This window comes from Panthera leo, chromosome A1 (assembly GCF_018350215.1).
Source record: "Panthera leo isolate Ple1 chromosome A1, P.leo_Ple1_pat1.1, whole genome shotgun sequence".
NCBI lineage: Eukaryota > Metazoa > Chordata > Mammalia > Carnivora > Felidae > Panthera > Panthera leo.
The window spans coordinates 178,827,478-178,843,153 of NC_056679.1; the positions used below are offsets into that span (position 1 = coordinate 178,827,478).

General features: G+C 43.8%; 1 protein-coding gene across 2 annotated transcripts in view; it reads right to left on the minus strand.

The window, feature by feature from the left end:
- The window catches only part of DOCK2 (dedicator of cytokinesis 2), a 413,468-nt gene that overhangs the window by 119,388 nt on the left and 278,404 nt on the right, over positions 1–15,676 (minus strand). The window lies entirely within an intron of this gene.

The window sequence follows — 15,676 nt, forward strand, 5'->3', positions numbered from 1 at the left end:
AGGAGGAAGTTGAGGCTTTGGGAACTTGGCCAAGAATGTGCAGCAAATTTGTGGCAAAACTGGGAGGACCATCCAGACTTCAGACCATAACCCAGTCAGTGCCCTGCCCTTTGAAGATCCAAGTCCTCCCCACCCTCACCTAACTCTTTGTCTCTCTAAGGTCCAGAGCAGTGTCTTGTTCTTTCTTAGGACCCCCACAGCCCAGGTATAGGAACATTAGTTGCCTAAGACACATCTGCCTTGCTTAGACTTGAGCAGGCAAGACCAGGCAAGACCGCCTTGGCCATGAGACATGAAGAGCCTCTGTACAGTACCTGTTCATAAATACACTGTAAACAGACTTTGCTTAACCAGGTTTTTACAACAAGGTCCTCTGGCTGAATATGTCTATTGAAGAAGACTATAAATGCAGTCTTCCTTCCTTCCTTCTTCACATGCTTATTGAATATACTCAGTTATGTGTTGGAGCCCAGAGCCCTCCCACTGGAAAGAAATGCCCATTACTCTCTGTGCATGCCCTGGCACTGTCCAGATGACCTTCTGTCCCCAGTGGTCCTGAGCAGGGGCATTTCCCCTTCTTCCCCTCCCGGACTACTTTGAGCCCTAAGTAAATGGAGAAGGCTGGCATTCTCACCTCCTCTGGGAATGACTGTGCAACTCCCCAGCTTTCCATCATTCCTGAATCTCTGCAAGGCTCAGGAGGGCACAAAAGTGCTTAGCTCTACCCAGGTTTGCTCTCGGTTGGTGGCAGCCTACAATCACCCTTCCACTCCCTCAAACTCCCCTCTTGGAGATTTGCCAGTCACAGGAGGCACTGCCTGCATTTGATTTCTAATGCCTCTGCTAAGTTGTTTCCCTTAAGATTTTTTTAAATATTTATTTATTTTTGAGAGATACAGACAGACAGAGTGTGAACAGGGGAGGGGCAGAGAGAGAGGGAGACACAAAAACCGAAGCAGGCTCCAGGCTCTGAGCTGTCAACACAGAGTCTGATGCAGGGTTCAAACTCACAAACTGAGCTGAACTTGGACACAACCTACTGAGCCACCCAGGTGCCCCACCCCTGCTAAGTTTAACACCTGGAGAAAATACCTGCTTGTATTTCGTGACAGTTCCCTAGCTGGTGGTCCAAGTCACTACTGATTTAGTCATTGGGTTGCATACATGTACAGCCCACATAGACCCATCAGAACCTTTCCAGGCATCAGTGACCTTGGCCACTCATGTAGTCACTTCCCTTGACCTTGGGGGCCACCCTTGAAGATGTCTAAAAACCAAGGACTCTGCATGTGGGGATCAACTATCTTTTGGGCAAGTCACTCCCCTCCTTGGACCTCAGTCTTCCCATTTATAAAATGGGAGAACAGGTATAGATGAGTCCACGGGTCCTTTCTGAGGCCAAGTGTCATCTGACTGCTGAGCCACAGCTGTGGGAAGGGAGGTTAGAAGGGTCTTGCTGGCCACCAGTTGACAGCCTGTCATAATTAACCTTGACTGAGGCCTGAAAAAAAAAGAAAATTATATAGATGGACATTTGGGCTCTTTCCATACTTTGGCTGTTGTTGATAGTGCTGCTATAAACATGGGGGTGCATGTATCCCTTCAAAACAGCACACCTGTATCCCTTGGATAAATGCCTAGTAGTGCAATTGCTGGGTCGTAGGGTAGTTCTTTTTTTAAGTTTTTTAAGGAACCTCCATACTGTTTTCCAGAGTGGCTGCACCAGCTTGCATTCCCACCAACAATGCAAAAGAGATCCTCTTTCTCCACATCTTCGCCAATATCCATTGTTGCCTGAGTTGTTAATATTAGCCATTCTGACAGGTCTAAGGTGGTATCTCAGTGTGGTTTTTGATTTGTATTTCCCTGATGATGAGTGATGTTGAGCATTTTTTCATGTGTTGGTTGGCTATCTGGATGTCTTCTTTGGAGATGGATGAATGGATAAAGAAGATGTGATACACACACACACACACACACACACACACACACACACAATGGAGTATTACTTGGCAATCCAAAAGAATGAAATCTTGCCATTTGCAAGTACGTAGATGGAACTGGAGGGTATTATGCTAAGTGAAATTAGTCAGAGAAAGACAAAAATCATATGACTTCAGTCATATGAGACTTTAAGAGACAAAACAGATGAACATAAGGGAAGGGAAACAAAAATAATATAAAAACAGGGAGGGGGACAAAACAGAAGAGACTCATAAATATGGAGAACAAACTGAGGGTTACTGTGGGAGGGGGGATGGGCTAAATGGGTAAGGGGCACTAAGGAATCTACTCCTGAAATCATTGTTGCACTATATGCTAACTAATTTGGATGTAAATTTAAAAAAATAAAAAATAAAACAAGTTAAAATTTAAAAAAAGAAAATTACAAATCAAAACGAGGAAGTGTTTAATTGAATGTTTACACATTAGTAAATGCCATTAATTGTTAAATTTGGTGTTCATAAAAACTTTCATTATATTTAAAAACAATTTGTTCCTTAGGATTTCTCACTTTGAGAGAATGTTAAAATATGCCTGGTGACTGCTGAGGGCTAATAGCCATGAGTTACAGCCAAATGCTTTCAACAGCCAAATCATAAAGAAATCCCTTTTAAATATTTCACAGCAAAAAAAAAAAAAAAAAAATACTAAGGTGGAATGCGGCTAACTTTCAATGTGTTTGAGAAGATGTAAAGTAAAATCTCCAAAAATAAGAATGCCTAGAGTCTTTGAAAATCTTAACACTGTATGAGTACCATACCAAAAACTAATATTTATTAAGCATTTGCTCTGGCCAGCCTCGTTTTCTGAGCCTTTTGCATGTATTAGCTCATTTAATCCTTGAGACCATCTTTGAGTTAGGTACTGTGCCCATGTTATAGGTGAGGAGACTGACGCAGAGGTAAGTAGTAACCTTACCAAGGACACCAGTTAGTTACCAGCACAGCTCAGGCAGGAAACCACTGTTCCAGGCCCACGCTTGTAGCCACTCTACTGTACAAGATGCCTGGTGACCCTGGGTGTTTCCAGAGGAGAAAACAAATGCTGGCAGTGTGAGAAGGAAGGGATGCATGGCTCTACAAATTAGGAGTGCAATTTATGTGGCATCAAAAGACTCCATCCCTGCTCAGCCCAGCTGCTTGCTGCTATCTCCCCTGTGGTGTTCTTCCGCCCTCAACATCTCCTTTCTAGCTCACTCTCAGCCCCACCGCATGCTATTGGTAACACAAAAAATAGTTTTTCTTAAAAAGAGCTGATACCCATTGACAGCTCCATCAGCATGTTATATAGTAGTTAATCTCATTCAATCTGCACAACAAACTTCATTTTATGAACAAGGGATTTGGAATTTAGAGACTTGAAATAATTTGCCCATGGTCACATAGCTCTCAGAAGCAATGGAAGCTAGGACTTACACTCTGGTTTTATTCAAAAGCCTAAACTCTCTTTTATAATAGGAATATATATGTATTGTTTAAACAATTCCATTAATAAGTATCATGAATAAAAAGTGAAGCCCTCCTTTTCCCACAACCAATCTACTCTTCTCTCTCTGATCCCCTCTCCCTATGTGTCCACTATTCATAGTTTAGTGGGCATCCTTCCACACTTTTGCTGTATATTTAAATATCTTCTTAGATATCTACCCATCTACCCCTTCCTTCCTCACTTATTTATTCTGGCTTCACTCTCTACATGTAGCAACTCCCAGGATGGAAAAAGCAATGACAGTGCCTTAATAGTCATGTCAAAATACCAAAGGAAAGGCTGACCAGAGCCCTTATATACATCCATGGGATGAGGAAAAGCTTTTCACCCTTTTACAAAGTTTCTTTGGCTAACCCACCAGTCTTGTCTACTCCTGCCTGGTCTCATGTGCTGAAATAGCACACTACCTTCTCAGCCTGGGAGGTCTCTGGGCTCAGCTGGCTCAGATCCCACCTGTGGGGATCTTTGAGAAGAACAGGGCATCTGCATTAGACTCATGGTAAAAATCTGACTCACTGCTGCTTCTCTGTCCTTTGCTCAAAGGGGAATCACAATCAGAATTATCCAGAAAAGAGAATCAGGCAATAGACTGAATTACGTGGGGACAGGGTCATGCTACACTGGTTTTTGCATACTCAGTGCCAGCAGAGAATTAAGTACACAGTAGGTACCAAATAAATTGTCAAATGAGTAAGTCTGTAGAATAAGAACAGGGTCTCTTCCCAGTGTTGCATGCAGAAAAGTTCTGTTACAGTGAATTTTTTATTTGAAAAAATGACAGAGTTTTAGGCCTCTGGTGGATTGTTTTTTCTTTTATTTTCATAGTCACAGTTCAGGGGCAAAGAAAAGCCTCTATCTCTCTGAAATAGTAGGAGATGCCCATGGGGTTTGGGTAGCTTAAAATACAAGGCTCTCTTACACATGTTGTAACGATGGGAATATTTAACAATGACATCGACAATGTCATCTGTGCAAAAGAGGTGACTTCCTGGCTGAGAGATCCTCAAGACAACACTGTGCCTAAGAGTGGGCAGTCTGTGAGTTCAGGGCTCTGGTTCTGGTGCCTGCTTCTTGGCTGTGTTATCTTGGACAAGGTACTTAACTTTTCTGTTTTCTAGTTTCATCATGTGTAAAATGGTTATAATAATAGGACCTGCCTCATTCAGCGTATAGACGAGCACAGTGTTTGATGTACGTGTGTGTGTGTGTGTGTGTGTGTGTGTGTGTGTGTGTGTAATAGTCTAGACCCTCATCATTATGCTATTGTTAATATCTAAGAACTTGACTTCTATTGACAACCAGCTGTCGAATGACTGAAGAATGCACTGTAGAGCAGGGTGAGATGCTGAAATAGATGTTCCATCTAAGGCATTTGAGTCCCCAGTGTTGGGCAGGCGGCACATAGCAACCTTTCTAGGTGAGTTAGCCAAATGTTCCTAATTCAGAAGCATAAGTGGGGCAGGGGGAAGGAGCTCTAAACTTTTATCCATAAGATCTGGATTCAAGCCCCAAATTTGACATTTATCATCTTATGTGGAAACATTAAAAAATCTTCTCTATATGGGGCCCCCGCGCAGCTTTAGAAGGAATATCCATGGAATACAGAGAGAGATTCAAACAAGAGACTCAAAGAATGTGAGCCAGAAGGGCCTCTAATACTGTCCAAGCTAGGGGTGGTAAGACCCAGAGTCTTCCCATTTTTTATAAAGTGAGTGTAATTGGGGAACTTGGGTGGCTCAGTCGGTTGAGCATCTGACCTTGGCTCAGGGCATGGTCTCATGGTTCATGAGGTCAAGCCCCACATCAGACTCCCTGCTGTCAGCACAGAGCCCACTTCAGATCTCCTGCCTCTCTCTCTCTCTCTCTCTCTCTCCTCTCTCTCTCTCTCTGTCTCTCTCTCTGTCCCTTCCCTGCTCACGCTCTCACTTACAAAAAAGAATAAACATTAAAAAAAAGAAGTGGGTATAATAAACACTCCCCTTTCCTCTTATTTCTACTGTACCCCTGCTAGAGTCATGATAAATGAGGGCAGCAGGGGAGACAAGAGGGAATGGTTTGGACTGTGCTCAGCTAAAGCAGGCAGCTCTTATCAGCTTTAGCCGATCATCACCATGTCCGGGAGACCTAGCCAAGCCAGCTAGTCGGACTTTTTGGCAGCTGGAAATCTTGATGATCACATAAAACCTCCTAAATTTTATATATTCCCCTCTAACTCAGAATTAATTTTATAATTTTGAATGGGCCAGCACCATGAGGACATCCAAACACTGTGTGCCAGTCGCCCCATGGGCTGTGTTTGACCTCCAGTCCAGTCCAGTAGGCTGAGCCTACCAAGCCAGACCCTGAAGCACAGATCCCACAAGGAGCCTGCTTAAGCTGGTGGTTAGTCATACAGAGGCAGGAATGGGATCTGATCCTGATACTCCAGCCAATCATAAGAAATCAAATAATGCTATGACAGAATGTCACTGTTATAGGGAATAATGACAAAGTGCCTGAAAAAACACAACACTAAAAAAAATAGTTCCTAGGTGAAAATAGCATATCTGAGGCTTTCTGTCATATGGAAAACCCACAGCAAAATCCAGGGCCAAGAACCAAAACCAAAATAGAAACATATAAGCCTCAGTGAAGGATTCTTCTGCCATAAGACAGAGCTATATTGTGTGACCCCAAACTCAAGCCTCTCAATCCTGGTCACAGAGCGATCTCCACTCCTGTTTACCCAGATTTTTCTTCTGAAAGCTTCTGTTGTTTGAAAGTCTGAAAAAGCCGTTGTGCTGAGATCATACTAATATTTATTGAGCTCTTAGTACATGCCTGATGCCGCCTAAGTTCTTTGCATATGTCAGTGCACTTAATCCTCAAAACCCTGTGAGGAGGGCTTACTTGTTCCCCTATGAGGAAATTGAGGCCCAGAAAGGTTAATAACATCCCCCAAAAGCTCAGAGCTAGAAAAAAGCAGCTCTGGGGTTAGAATTCAGACAGGCTGGCTCCAGAATCCAAGCTTTTAGCTACTGCCCATAATGGTTCCTGCTTAATCTTATGGTACCAGAACACACAGAGGGCAAGGATGCCCCCAGCTATTGAGAACATTGCAAGACGGGCTATAGATTTAGTTTGGCTGTAACCTGAGCATTCCTCAGAACAGAGGGTACCAGATCCCCTATTGAGCAGTATCTATGGTCCCTGAAGGGACAGACCTTCCTCCCTTGTGACTTTTATTTCGTCTAGTGAATGTGAATTCTGCCAGAGGACCATCTAAACCAGTATTCACACTAAAAGAAAATCAGAAAAGGAGGGTTACTTGCTAAGTGATAGGAGGATGTATGTATATTCAAGTCTATTTGCATTCCTCATTTCAAAAATGAGACCTCTAGCTTTTTTATCAAGAAGTCTTAAATGACGGGGTGATATCCTGCTCTATCGGCTCCTTTAATTAAATGAACTCTGAAAAGTTACACCTCTGTGTACACTCAGAAACTCCCCTACCCTGTTCCCTTTTGATCTCTGTAATTTATTTTAAAGATCACATTGAACATGTTATTTGCTCTGGGGCCATGGCCCAAAGAAATCAAATTCTAACCTGATCATAGCAATCCATTCCATGTCACTCCAGTCATTAAAAAGCTGCCACACACCCCCACCCCCAGTTACCACTGCCTCTGAATCAAGTATAAATTCAGTCTGGAGTTTCAGGCTCCAGACACCTTTCCAAGTTATTTTCCACTTTTCATTAACTGATTCTCCTGCCTTTCAACTAAACTGGGCTACTGGTTGTTATCTCTTTCATGGGATATCTTAGAAACCATCCCTTCAAGCAGCACAATTACACATGGACTGAATTCTCTCATTTTGGGGGTCTCCATGAGGCTTCCCAGCCATCTGTACCTGTAATTCTGCCCATGTTGGAATCTGCATTGTCTTGATCTCCCTCTTGAGAAGTATAAGCAACAGGAGGGCAAAAAAATTATATCTTCAGTGATTCCCTGTCACATTTTACACATAGTAGGTATTCAGCAAATGTTTCTACAATTGAATTAGTCATCTGGGGAACTGATTCATGAATGGAATAGTCTTGGATTTTGTGTTTACATTCAAGACAATACTGAGGGAACCCTACCACTGAGTTATACACCTCTATCCACATGCTCTGGTTTTCACTGAATAACAATCCTCTCTGTTAGGGATCACAGTTCTAAGTAGAAAGGGCACTCAGTGGCTTCTCTTACATCTCTGTAACTGGATGAATGTAAAAATAGTATGGAGATATTCTTTTAATTTGGTAACTTAACAAATCCTTGTAATGCCTGCCTTATGCTGAACAGTGCTTTTGGCATGTGGGAGACACAAAGGAGTAACCAGGTGCTGGTCACTGGGGAGTTCCTGGTCAGCATAGGAAACAAACTGCCCTAAAGGTCTGGCCCTGGGTGGGTGGCCAAAATTATCTGTGGAATGAAGGAATAAGGTAGGGGAGAAGGGATGGAGGGACAAAGAGAAAGAGAGACCTAGAAAGAATATATAAGGGGTGTCTGTGTAGCTCAGTCAGTTAAGCCTCCGAGTCTTGATTTTGGCTCAGGTCATGATCTCATGGTTTGTGAGACAGAGCCCCACATTGGGCTCTGTGCTGACAGCACAGAGCCTTCTTGGGATTCTCTCTCCCTCCCTCCCTCCCTCTCTCTTTCTCTCTCAAAATAAATAAACTTAAAAAAATAATATATGAATGTACATGTGTCTGTATTTGTGTGTGGGTGCATGATAGATAGATAGATAGATAGATAGACAGATAGATAGATAGAAATGTAGATCATGGATGGGTAGATATGAAAAAATAGAAAGAGGTAAAAATAATCATTGTCTCCTCTCCATCCTGTCTCTCTCTGTAACATTATCCTATTTTACCTTCTCTATAGCACTTCTCACAATATTAAATTAATTTATGTACATGTTTATTTACCCTTTATTTTTAAAAAAGTATTCAGAATCCCCCTATCAAATGTAAGCTCCATATGACTGGGAACCTTATCTGTACTGTTACTCGCATATTCCCCGGAGCCCAGGCCATAACAGACAAAGGGCTATTTGTTTAGGTGAATGAATAAAAGGAGCTATCAGGTAGAATTTCACACCTAGAATTTGAACCAGAAAGTAAGGCAGGTGTACTATCCAGTGGTGGTCCACTTCTTCTTCTGGGGCCTTACAAGAGGAACTCTCTGGGTCTCCCAAGAATGGGGTCAGTCCCAGGGGGAAAGGTCTAGGGGAACAAAAATGGCATCTGCCGACCTTGCTTCTAAGAGCAATTGCAATGACCACCCCTGTCCCCACCAGGGCATAGCTTTTCAGAATGCTCATGGTGTGGCATTTATTTTTTATTTATGAAATGCTTGTGTGCTCATGCCAACTTAGCAGGCACTATGACACACAAGGACACATTCCTGTTCCTCTCCACCAGATAACAGGCAATATGAAGAACAATGCATGCATGCTGACAGCTGGCCAGCCCCCCCCCCGCAAAACAAATGCACTTATTGTTATGGTTTTATCGTAGTTGGAAATCTTCAGCTCCAGTTTTAGAGGGAGAAATAAGAAATAACGAAACAAAAAGGAGGCAGTTTAATATGGAGGGTCAGATAAGCCCAGGTTCCAGGGAAGACAGACCTGAATCCCAAACAAGATAATCATGAATTAGTTGAGTGGCCCCAGGCAGGATGAATCTGAGCTCTGCTTTCCTGTCTGTAAAAAGGGGGTAATGAAATCTACCTTAGAAGGTGGTGGTGAGGCTAATGGATGAGAAAGCGTGTAGCCCAGTGCTTGGCACTCAGCCCGGGCACCATCAATGAATGCCAGTTCCCTCCTTGTTCCCCTTAGAAAATGCTCCATCTTATTCCAAGATGCACCTCCTCTTCCTAATCATGGCCCAATTCATTAATTCAAGTGGGTTCGCAGTGACGGTACTGGGTAGTGTGTCAGTTCAAAGTATAGGTTCTGCTAGCAGACTGCCCTGGCTCAAATCATGGCTCTGTCACTCATTTGGTGTGTGACCTTGGAAGTCTGAACTTCAGGTTCTGCAGTTCTACACGGGAACAATTCTAGGAACTCAGTAGAGCTATGTGAGAATGAAGTGGATGTTGCACAAAAGACATTAGAACTGTACCAAGAACATCATAAATGCTCCAGTATTAGTGTACTCAGTAGTCCACTCTGCCCCCTCTGGCCTTCGTTCTGTCCCTCCAACATGGCTGAACTCCCTCCTGACTCAGAGCCTTTGCCTGTGCTGTTCCCTCTGCCTGGAACACTGTGCCTCCAGATCTCTGGATAGCTGGCTCTATCTTAATATATAGGTCCCAGCCCAAAGACCTTTTCCATAGTGAGATCTGTGCTGCCCACTCAATCGCTATTAGCTTCCCTCAAATAGGACATTGTCGATGAGGAAGTCCTATTGTATGATTTTCAGAACACTCAGTATCACCTGAAATTATTTTTCCTGTTTGGTTTGCTCATTTATTGTCTCTCCCCACCCCACCAGAATGTAGCTCCGTGAGAGCAGAAACCAGCCAGTCTTACTTCTTGAAATAGTGTCTGATGTATAGCAAGTCCTGAAGAAGTGAATGGATGGATGAACTAATGGGTGAATGAATGGCTATACCTCCAGTTGAGAGAGTGAGCTGGGACATCTGGCTCTTTGCAGTGCTTTGTTGGGCTTCTGCTCACCTGATGCCCAATACAGAAGCTGTGCTAAAGGCCAATTGCTAAAACTCTCCTGTACTTTCCTCCAGATATGAAAAACAGCTTAATGATAGACTTAATAGATAAAAATAAAGATAAAAGTGCTAAAGATAGATCCTGGGAGAGACCTCTGAGACATCCTGTGACTGATCCCCCTCAAACACCCCACTAGAGGAGCTCACACATCTCATCCCTCAGATTCCTGCCTCCTGATGCACCAGGCTGGGCTGGATGTGGTTGGGTGGGGCACTACTCCCTTCACTGGCCTCTTCCAGAATGATACTGGTGGCTGGAGGCCTCCTCTTCTTTTCAAGTGACCTGAAACTTGGGACCCTTTCTCCCTCAAGGGCAGAAAGATGGCTAAATTTCACCTTCCTCACATTTGTTGCTGCTGAGATCACCTGTGGAATAATCTGGGCCTCTTGAGTAAACACAGGTTTGGCTCTGAAGAACCTCATTCAGCTGATGGTTTGTGAAAGGAAGGTGGGTAGCAGAGGAGGGGGGTCATGGGCTGTTGCACCATGGAGCCTGGCTGGCCCGGGCTGTGTGTCTTCCTCGAGCCAGCAACGTGGGGGATGTCACCTTTCTGGAAAAGAACCACATCAATATTCTGGGTGACTCTTACACAAGTAAAGACAAATCTTGGGGCTAAAAGCCAGGAAAAAAAAATCAGGCCACACAAAGGACCGAGGCCTTGGAAAAATCAAAATAATAAAACCAGAGGTACTGGCTTCTGGAGAAAAACCTTGGGGCTATACTTCCACAGGGAAGTATTCTACAGGCTGGAAGAATGAGTGATTTTCAAGTGGGAGGGATACACCCACAATCCTTTCTTCTTAGCGTACACAATTCCTTTTTAGTGTACACATAGAGAGGCTGCTGACACAGCCCAGCCAGTCATTAATTGAGGGCCATGGGCAACCTACTTCACTTCTCCGAGCATCAATTTTCTCACCTCTGAAATGGGGACAAGAATACCTTAGGGAAAGAACTCTTAGGAAGATCAAATGAGACATGATACAAAATGCTTAGCACCATCTGGGCACAGAGCAGAAGCTCAATTAATGGCACTGTTTATTATCATTTTGGTTGAGGTTATTCCCAGCAAATTTTTACTCTGAGACCCAGAGTTCAATTATATTCTATCCTACCCTCCTGATCTTTCTGCACAAAATGCCGTATCTTCTCTAACTGGAGGAGGGAAAAGAACTACCTTTCGTGATGTACCTGTTATGGCATTGACCCACCGTATGGATGATAACACAACTCCAGAGAGGTGAAGTGACTTTCCCAAGGCCACAGAGCCAGTAAGTGGCAGAGCCAGGGCTGTTTGGTTTTAAACCCATACCTTTTGAACCATGCCGAAGGATTCTTCCTGGGTCAGGAGGAAGAGAAAGGAACTATATCATATTCCCTAATCTGGGAACAGAGGCTCTTCATGGTTGCAAATGCTCTTTTGTCCTAATCTTGTCAAGAAGGAACTCTAAAGTTGTAATATGGATCTAAATCCTTCTAGAGTTATTTGCCAGCCATTCTCAGGGGAGACAGACCCCAGAGAGGAGGTCTGAAAGGAAAGAAAATTAGAACATTTGGCAGATGGAGATAGGGCAATGAGACAAGACATCTGGGAAGTGAAGTGTTCCAAGTGAATGGCGCCCACTGGGCTGACTGAGGAGGGAGGCTTCTTCCCACTGAGATCACTCAACTTCTGCATCATCACAGCTAATACTGCAAGGGGCTCCCAAGGCTGCTCAAAAGGGGCATAAATACTAGTATGGATGATAGCTCCCCAGTGCCTTTATAAACCTGTTTGTTCATTTAATCCTCCCAACCATTATAAAGTGGGTATTGTTGTCCCCATCTCACAGATAAGGAGACTGAGGTTCAAGCTGGTGAAATGCTCCCTCAAGGTCATTTGGGTCTAGCACTTTGTAAGGGCTAGAGCTGGGATTCCATGAGGGCTGGGCAGGGGGTGGGGTTTCAAAGCCTGGCTGGTCCTCGCTACACATGCTTGTTTGTTCTCCCTTTCTCCAAACCTCCATATTCCCACCAGCCCCACTTTTAGGGTCCTTGCCTGCTGCTTGTCACTGGGGCAGGGCAAGACGACTGCTGCCATGCTGTATTTCTGATAATACTTCTTGATTAGCAGAAAATGCCCTGCCTGCCTTGAAGGGCCAGCCTGCTTTGTTCTAAGGTGCCAGCCACAACATTCTCATTACCTTTCAGACACTTCTCCATGCAGGCAGAATATCAGGTAGTCAAGGGCTCACCAGATTTCCAGGTTACATAAAATCAGGTTCCTCTGTCAGGGCCTCTGGCATGTTGTTTCACCTCTGTGCCTCATTTTTCTGTTCTTTCAAATGGTCCCTTTTGAGGACCACTGCAACAGTGAGAGCTACACGACATCATCTGGGTAAAGTGCTCAGCCCTGACCTGGCACATGGAGAGTGCTTTATAAATGCTAGTTATTAGCCCATAGACCTGAAGCATATAGAAGTGTGCTAAGTCAGAAGACTCTTGGAAGCCAGTTAGTCTCTAATTCTCCCACTTTACAGAGATGGCGAATAAGGCCCCCAAAAGTAAGGCAACTTTTCTAAGTTTTCACAGCAAGGGGCAGTGATGACTTAGAACCAGTTCTTCTCATTCCCAAGCATGTGCCCCTCACTCCAGGATAGGGGTCCTCAAGCATAACAAGCTTTAGTGTCACTTGAAGGCAGGCTAAAACAAAGTTCTGGGCCCACCTCACAGGTTCCAGTTCAGTCGGTGTGGGTGGGGCCTGATAACGTGTATTTCTATCAAGCTCCCAGGCGATGCTGATTCTGTAGGTCCTGGAACTTTACCTTGAGAACCATTGTCATAGAGTCTGCAAACTCTAATGTCTGGGGGAGGCCAGGCAGGTAGTTAATGTAATATGTGAGCTAGGATCTGAAAGCAACTGAAAATCATTGCCAGGCCTTGTGGGAATAACCACTACTCCACATGAGATGGGCCTTGTCTAGATATGTGGATCCTACGTATCCAGATCTTCCGTTTTCTTAAAAGAAGCCATAAGTATGTCCTTTTTAATGCGAAAACTCCTAGCATTTAAATATTAGCATGTAGTTCACATTTAAAAAAGTATTTGAGCCAAGAAATTACATCCATGTGTGGAATTTGATCCATAGGCCACAAGTTGAGGAACTCAGTGTTGCCCAGGATCTGAGCGTGGAACCAACCCTACATACAGCTGCTGCTTATTTGGCAGAAGAAATATAATCCAGAAAATCATGGTTTGCCCCAAAAGGGAATGTGCCAATGAATATTTTAAAATCTATTCATCTGATTCACATTCCTGAGGCATTCTCCAAAGCTGAAACTCAGCTTCATGTAGGTATATTACAAAGCAGGGCATTTGATCTGGATGCGGGGAAAATTCTAGTTAACCCCCCATTTTATGGAGTAGAGAAGCTTCAGGGGGCATTCCAAGCTGTGCAGACTCATCCAGCTCATCCTGGAACATTCCTATATTTATTTATCTCTCTTTTTTTTGGCTATTGTTATTAACAACAATGTTTGTTGTATGTATGTATATGATTTGCTAGAAATTTTACATATAGTGTCTCATTTAACCTGAATAATATTGTGAAGAAAGTGTTATTATCCCAGTACTTCAGCTGAAATAAGCAAACCCATACTTAGAGAGAACCCCTATAGTGGTCAATTATGGAGGAAAAGCTTACACCAGGTCTTGAGAGCATTAAAGACTGTTAAACTTCCAGTAGGTTGATTGGTGGTTTAACTGGCTCCTGAGCCCTGTAGTGTCCCGTATGTAAAGGTCAAGGACTATCTTATATTTCCCTGTATCCCTTATAGGGCCAAAGTCAGACCCTACCCACCTCATATCCTCAATGCATAAAAGCTTCAGCTAGTGAAACTGGCACCATCTTGGAGAAAAATTCCTCCTCATCATCAGAGGGGGGACTCGGGAGAGAAAATTACAGTTTTCTGTAAAATATGGAAATAGATGCTTACAAACAAGTTCAAATTTATGATAATTTCCTGATACCTCAAGACATCTCACTTGAACATCTGTGTAGTTCATGGACGAGTGCATGAACTGTTGCTAATCAGAAATGAATTGTGCCAATTCCACAGACCCATGTTTCTTGCATTTCCAGATTTTTCCCCTTCAAGCTAGTCTCCTTCTAAGTTAATTAGACCACGATAGAGGCATGGATACCCTTCCATGAATCATAGTAGGCAGAAATCACTGGCAGAGAGAGAATAGACCAAGGAAAATAGTATTTTTCTTGCCTTGACAGTTGATTCTTTAACTCTCTTCTCCACCACCCATACACACACAGCCATAAATAAGATACACTACAGACTTTCTCAGGTGTCAACATCTTAATGAGTGAATCTGCTTTCTGACACTTTGCAAAAGGTCAATAAAGGAAAAAGAAATTAGAGACAGGCCTGCATCATTCTCATGTGGAAGTTACTCCATTCACACTAACAGCAGCAGTGGAATTGTTATTTTGCAACTGTAGAACAGATGTGAAGCCCAAATGATATGGTAGAGTTTTACTTTTGAATGGTGCATATTTTTAAATTGGGGGAAAGGATGGGGTTTGACATTTATGGGTGACAGAGTTCCTGTTGCAAAGCGACCCTGCTGTTAAGCTTAAGCTGAAACAGGCAGCCTTGGAGAAGGTGGGCTCTGTTCTGGAGGGACCTGTCCCCATCCCATCCCTCCAACCTAGAGACAGCTCATAGCATGACATGTCTGCTAGTTTCCCATGGCCACTCTTATTCTCCAGTCTGTTTTCCACACCATCATCACAGTGATTTTTTTCTGACCCAAACAGAATCGGGTCATGTCCTGCTGAAAGGCGCTTCAATGGTACCCACAACTCTTAGGATGAAGTCCTGAATCCTTAAAGTAGCCTAGGCTTTCTGCCTGGTCTGATCCTCCCTTCCCTCATCATGTATCACGCCCCTTGCACAATCCATTCCAGCTCAAGGGTCCTCAAATAGCCACTTGCCCTTGCTCCACAGGGCCTATGCACCTGCAGTGACCTGTGTCTGGAACACTGTGTCGCTCTACCTGCCCTCTGCAGGCTTCCAACCTCAGGCTGTCCAGACCTCCCAGACAAGGACTCCTTGCCATGTCCTCTCCTTGCACTACACGCTTTTCCTTCAAAGCACTTCTTCAGTTTTTAATGAAAGACTTATTTGTGGGTGCCCTGATTGATAGCTGCCTACCCCACTGTCCATGAGGACAGGCTCTATATCTGTTTCTGCTCACCTCTGAATACTTAGACTTAGCATGGATCAAGGGTCCTCATCCTCAGCACTACTGACATTTGAGACTGGGTAATTCTTCACTGGAGTAGGAAGGGCAGTCTTGTGCATTGTAGGATAAGCAGCAGCAGCCTTGGCCTCTCCCCACTAGATGCCAGAAGCAATTCCCAACTTG